This window comes from Zingiber officinale, chromosome 1B, assembly GCF_018446385.1.
Source record: "Zingiber officinale cultivar Zhangliang chromosome 1B, Zo_v1.1, whole genome shotgun sequence".
Classification (NCBI taxonomy): domain Eukaryota; kingdom Viridiplantae; phylum Streptophyta; class Magnoliopsida; order Zingiberales; family Zingiberaceae; genus Zingiber; species Zingiber officinale.
Window position 1 is genome coordinate 100,129,397 of NC_055986.1, and position 6,461 is coordinate 100,135,857.

Below are 6,461 nucleotides of genomic sequence, written 5' to 3' on the forward strand. Positions count from 1 at the left end.
CTTCTAAGAAGTCTAAGAAAGTCACTAACAAGGTCACAAGGGAGGCTATCCCTAGGGTTGACCTAGAAAATGTGACCAAGGCTTCTAAGAAGCCCAACAAGGTCACTAGGAAGGTATCTAGGGAAGTTATCCCTAGTGAGTACCTAGAGCATCCAAGGAGCACCAATAGGTGTTGGGTTCCTAGGAGCATCTTCTCTACCCTATAAATGGGTTAGAGAGTGTCAACTCCAATTAGAAGGGTAGTTAACCCAACTTTGAGGAAATTGACACTCAAGGAGCATTTTCAAGGTTTTTGTTAACCTTTGAAAATGAAATGGAACTATTATTTACTCCTTGAAAGAGTAAAATGTGCCTAGTGGTGAAAAGTTGATTTTAATCTTAAAAGACACATATTGGGAAATTCATAAGAGCTACCAAGTTGGGATTTTGGTATGTTCTTAGGAAATTTAAGGCAATCCGGGCCTTAACTTTAAAGTGCTACTCTTGTGGAAAAATGAAATATGCCAACATTTGAGGAATATGCTTAATTTCAATTGGCATAAATTAATCAAGGAAATTAGAAATGCCAATTTAGGTTTTGGCGTTTTCTTGACGCACTTAAGGGCAATCTAGGTTTAAGTTGTAAGTTTAGCTAAGGTTTTAAGGATACTTAGGTAGTTAATCTAGGTATATTTTATTTATGCTAAATCTTGCCATGATTGTTTGCCCATCATATGCCATGACATCATATCTACTTTTGCATTCATGACTTATTATGAAAAATACCAAAAATACCATGTCATGACATTCATACATCATGTAGTTATAGGATATTTTCTTTTGAAAATTATTTCCTTTTGATGTATGCCATAACATTATCATGCATTAAGTTTAATTCCTTGTAATCAAGGACAAAAGGCATTTAACAACACTTATTAACAAGTGACATCCTAGGTGGGTGTCTAATATCTCCAAAATGCCTAGAGAGTATGCATGATCCCTAGATTAGGGCAAAACCAATCTCTACATCTCACAAAGACCTATAAGATGACTTGTATGTGTTTTAGTGCACATTAGATACAAGTGAGATGTTAGGATGATGAACAAAACTCAAGATGTTGATTTAGTGCATTCTTTTGAGTTTTAGTTTCATCAAAACACATAGATATGTGTTTTCCCATCATTGGGAAAGCTAATGTACAAGTCATGTGCATTAAGCCCAAGGAATATGGTGGGATATTGGTTTGAAAAAGTTTTCAAAATGATTTTGGAAAACCTTGGTGAAGGCTATCTTTTGATAGTAATCACCATTGAATAGTTAGACACAAACTTGAAGAAAACACTAAAGTTTTTGCAAGTTTTCAAGTTTGCGTCAATCTTTGAAAATATGATGTATTTTGATAGAAAACTATTTTTCCTTGATAATATATGCCCTAAACAATGTCTACACGAAATTTCATTATTTTTGGATTTTTGTAGAATTTTCTAGGGGTTTCTGAAGTTGACTGAAATGGAATTTCAGCAACTATCAGAGCTCCGATCGATCCATGGATCGATTGGAGTGCCTGAATCGATCCATGGATCGATTCAGAAGGCAAATCTCGCGAGCAGTAGATCCGATCGATCCAGGTAGTCTGAATCGATCAGTGGATCGATTCAGAAAGGTTCAATCGATTGGAACCCAACTCCAATCGATCCAAGTTGCTGAGTTTGGCTGGGAAAGCCTGATTTCAGCACTTTGAACCTATTTTAGTCTAGGTAACCATTCCAAACCCTTAAAATACATTTGTATACATAAAAAGGGTGTTTTCGTGTTAAAAACAAGGATGGAATGGTTAAGGAAGACTTCATTGAAGTTTAGGTTGAGGTTTGTTTCAAATTTTGAACATTTGAACCTCAAAACTTCTAAATCTGGGTTTTCCTAAAGGTTTAGGGATTCCAAGTCATTGTTGGTGCAATGACAGAAGTTACCACCATGTCTTTAGGGGGAGGGACTCTTTAAAGACATGAAAATTTATTATTTTTCATGAACCTTGGAAGATGGTTAACCTTCTGTTGTGAACTTGCTCAAGGTTGAGCATTTAAACTTGAAATGGGGATAAATGGGGAGTGGATATCCTCATCATTTCAAGTGGCAACTCAAGTGGTTGAAAATGCTCAAGGTTGGGTATTTGTCAACATTGAGGGAGAAGTTAAGGATAATGAAGGGTATGGGACCTTCAAGATTGAGTTGATCACAATGAGTGAAATTGTGATCACGATGAGCAACTCTTCAGGGGGAGAGTCTTCAACAAATGGAGTTGTTGAAGTGTGCCCAAAATTGGAGCATAGGTTGATGTGTGTCCAAAGACGGGTTGATGTGTTTTATTAGTAGGAGGTTGATGTGTGCCAATAGGGGGAGAATGAAAGGAAGTAAGTTAGGTTTTCATTACCTAGAGGGAGTTTGCCCTCTTAGGGGGAGAATGAAAAGCTTAATTTATGGGTTCATTACCTAGTGGCATGAAGAAGGAGGCTATAGGATTAGCCTAACTTACATGTGGGATTGTAAGTGTTATTGTGGTATTGTCAAACATAAAAAAGGGGGAGATTGTTGGTGCAATATCCCTCAGGTCAAGGGTGACCTGGTTAACCAAGCTGAGTCTTGGTTAGGGTTTAGATGTTTGACAATAAGATATTGATTGAAGAAGAGTCAAGTAGGTCAAGGTTGACTGGATACTTGACTGGGAAGTCTTAACTGGAATGTCAGGCAGAAGGAAAGTCCTAGTGAGTGAAGCTAGGCAGAAGGAAGTCCTAGTGAGTGAAGCTAGGCAGATGGAAAACCCTAGTGAGTGAAGCTAGGTGAAAGTTCTAGTGAGTGAAGCTAGGCAGATGGAAAGTCCTAGTGAGTGAAGCTAGGCAGAAGGAAGTCCTAGTGAGTGAAGCTAGGCAGATGGAAAACCCTAGTGAGTGAAGCTAGGTGAAAGTCCTAGTGAGTGAAGCTAGGCAGATGGAAAACCCTAGTGAGTGAAGCTAGGTGAAAGTCCTGGTGAGTGAAGCCAGGCAAGGAAGGAAATCCAGATGGATCAAGGATGATCGGACATATGGTGTTGGGAATTCCAAGTAGGTCAAAGGATTGACTGGATACTTGGCAAGGAAGGAAGTCCAGATGGGTCAAGGTTGACCAGACATCTGGTGGAAGTCCAAGTAGGTCAATGGAGTGACCGGATACTTGGCACGACGAGTAAAAGTCCAAGTGGGTCAAAGGGATTGACCGGACACTTGGTGGGGAGTCCTGGCAGGTCAAGGGAGTGACCAGATGCGAGGCATGATGTACCAACAGGTCAAGGTTGACCGGATGTTGGTTAGGGAGGTTTGGGACTTGGTTTTGGGCAAAAACCAAGTGCTGGATCGATCCGTGGATCGATCCAGGCTGTGGATCGATCCAAATTCTTCCCAGCGAACAGAAAGCTTCTGGATCGATCCATGGATCGATCCAGAGGTCCCGATCGATCAGCCGATCGATCGGGACGATGCTGCTTCGCGCGATAAGCGCTGGATCGATCCGAGGCGCTCTGGATCGATCCGTGGATCGATCCAAAGCCTCCCCGATCGATTCGGAACATTCGAATCGATCGGGATCCGACCGTTGCGTCGGGTTTAAAGCCGCAGGCGAGCGTGGTCTTCGGTATATCTTTACGATCTCTTCACCGATTCATTCCAGCTCTTCACCAGCTTCTCCACAGCTTTCTACAAGCACGTGATCGCCAGTTCTTGAAGGTTCTTGGAGGCTTTCCAAGTCAAGAGGCGGATCCATTGCAAGAGGAAGAAGTTAGGGTTAGGGTTTTCACTGCATTTCTTGTAAGCTTTTACTTAATCTTTACTACCCTTTCTTCTTCTTGTACTGAGAGTCTTGTAGGGCTTCTCCGCCCTCGGTAGTTACCGAAAAGGAGTGTTTCATAGTGGAGGGTGCGTGCGTGGTGTGGATCCTTGGATTAGTCACCTCCTTTGGAGGTGGATACCAAGTAAAATCCTAGTGTTAGCGTGGTTGTATTTGTTTCTGTATTTTCCGCTGCATATCCTTGAAGAAACAAGCAACGGCAAGCGACGAGCACGCGACGCGCTATTCACCCCCTCTAGCTACTTTTGGTCCTAACACAACATTCATATAATTCTAGTACAAGCCCAGAGGGCAGAGATAGATAGTAAGTTCCTACAGCAACAACAGCAACCCGTGCTCCATTGCTTACTCATAGGTCCACCTCGCCCTTCGTCAATGTCCTGCTATTTCTCAGTGCCTGTACATTAGTACAAATGTGAGAAGCACATCCGGTATCTAATACCCATGATGAAGAAATAGAGAGATTGACTTCTATAATATATATACCTGAAGTAGAAATCTCATTTCTCTTCTTCTTATGATCTTCCAGGTATCCTTTGCAGTTCCTCTTCCAGTGCCCGGTCTGACCCTAGTGGAAGCATGTAGCATCCTTGGCAACCCCTCCTTTAGGTTTCATTACATTGCCTTTGCCCTTAGCTTAGGACTTTCCCTTACTTTTAGGCTTGCCTTTGCCTTTATGCTTTTGCACCATCAAAATGGAGTTGGGCTTTACCTTCTTAAGGTTGAGCTCAGCAGTTCGCAACATGCTTAGCAGCTCAGGCAGTGGCTTATCAATTTCGTTCATGTTGTAATTTATGATAAATTGACTGTAACTTTCTGGCAAGGATTGCAAGATCAAGTCAGTGGCCAGTTCTTGGCCAAGTGAGAATCCCAACCTTTGTAGGTTCTCTATATACCCAATCATCTTGAGTACATATGGATCTACGGGAGTCCCATCTTGCATCTTGCATTGAAACAGTGCCTTAGAGATCTCGAATCTCTCGTGCCTTGCTTGTCCTTGATATAGTTGACGAAGATGTTCAACCATATCATAAGCAGTCATCAACTCATGTTGCTTCTGAAGCTCAAAGTTCATGGTTGCGAGCATGAGGCATGACACATCTAATGCATCATCTTGATGCTTCTTATAAGCATCTCGGTCGGCTCGCGTGGCAGTGGCAGGAGGTGCCTCCGGAATGGGCTGCTCCAGGACGTACAATTTTCTTTCTTGTGTGAGAACAATTCTCAGATTCTTGTACCAGTCCAAGAAATTAGCTCCATTGAGCTTGTCCTTGTCAAGGACAGAACGCAGGGAGAAAATGTTCGTGTTCGTCGACATGGTAATCTACAACATAAATAAAGCAGAAAGTAAATATCATATTCCACTTATCATTTAATTAGACCTTTAACTAAATGATGCTTCCACTGAATTATAGGGCTTTTGTAGAATCAAGTCATGGATATGGTCAAACCACACTACTAGATTCATACCAATTAGCTATAATTCTCACGGGACAAGATCCACATCATACTACGCCTTGAGTTAGCTTTGGCTAAATCGCCCAAGACTTAGTATGATCGGTAGATAACTAATTATCAATTACATCTTTATGCAACCCTTGTTTATAGGATCAAGATAAATGTGATCTTTATCCTATCTTCCCAACCGTTAGAAAATGCCTATAGTTTTACCCGATTCAATTGAGTTAACTAGTCATACTCAATCTAATTAAGTTTGTTCTCACCCAAGCTTTGATAGGCGGGACCAAGGTTGTCCCTCCGCACCCTACCAAAATAATATGCGTTGCTCTGCTTTGGCAGATTCAACAACAACAAATGATCAAGATAGTGATGGGTATCAAAACTTGGTAGGCATTTCGAGTTGACTTGATTAAGATCTAATCTAATCATGAATGTGTATCATATACGCATTAAGACACTAATTACCCTACATTAGCATGCATCACATACACACAAGCAATGATATATATATATATATATATATATATATATATATATATACCGATTAATTAATTTGTGATGAGGTCATGACCCTACTACGATCTTCTCAAGCCAATGAAAAGATCAGGCGGTCAACCTAGGGCTAACGACTTCTTCAAACGCCTCCTTTTGACCGCCATGTGTTGACAGCACCCTCCTCGTAACTTCTTCTTGAGTGGACCTTCCACCGCTTCATTTTGTACATTACAAATATGAAACTCGAGTTACATTCGAGTCTAAAATCTATTTACAATAGGAACATAATAAGGGAGGCATGACACGCAGGTCACATATCATATACAACACGCATAATACTAAAATGGCGCGCAGACCATATTATGAATTACAACACAAATTTAACCAATCACATTGGGGTTTTTGGGCCATGACCATCACAATATCATACATAATTCTAAATTATGTATTTTACATAAATTTCCATAATTTTACTACTTCTTTTTATCAATTTTATGAGTCACAACTTCTCGGCGGTCCTGTTTAACGATTTTCGGGTACGGTCGCGAGACAATGCCCCTTGCGGGGTTAGGGGCAGCGCCCCTTCTCGCGAAATGAATATCGCGAGTGTCCTAAACTGATCTAATAGCGCCTTAAGTCACTGTCCCCA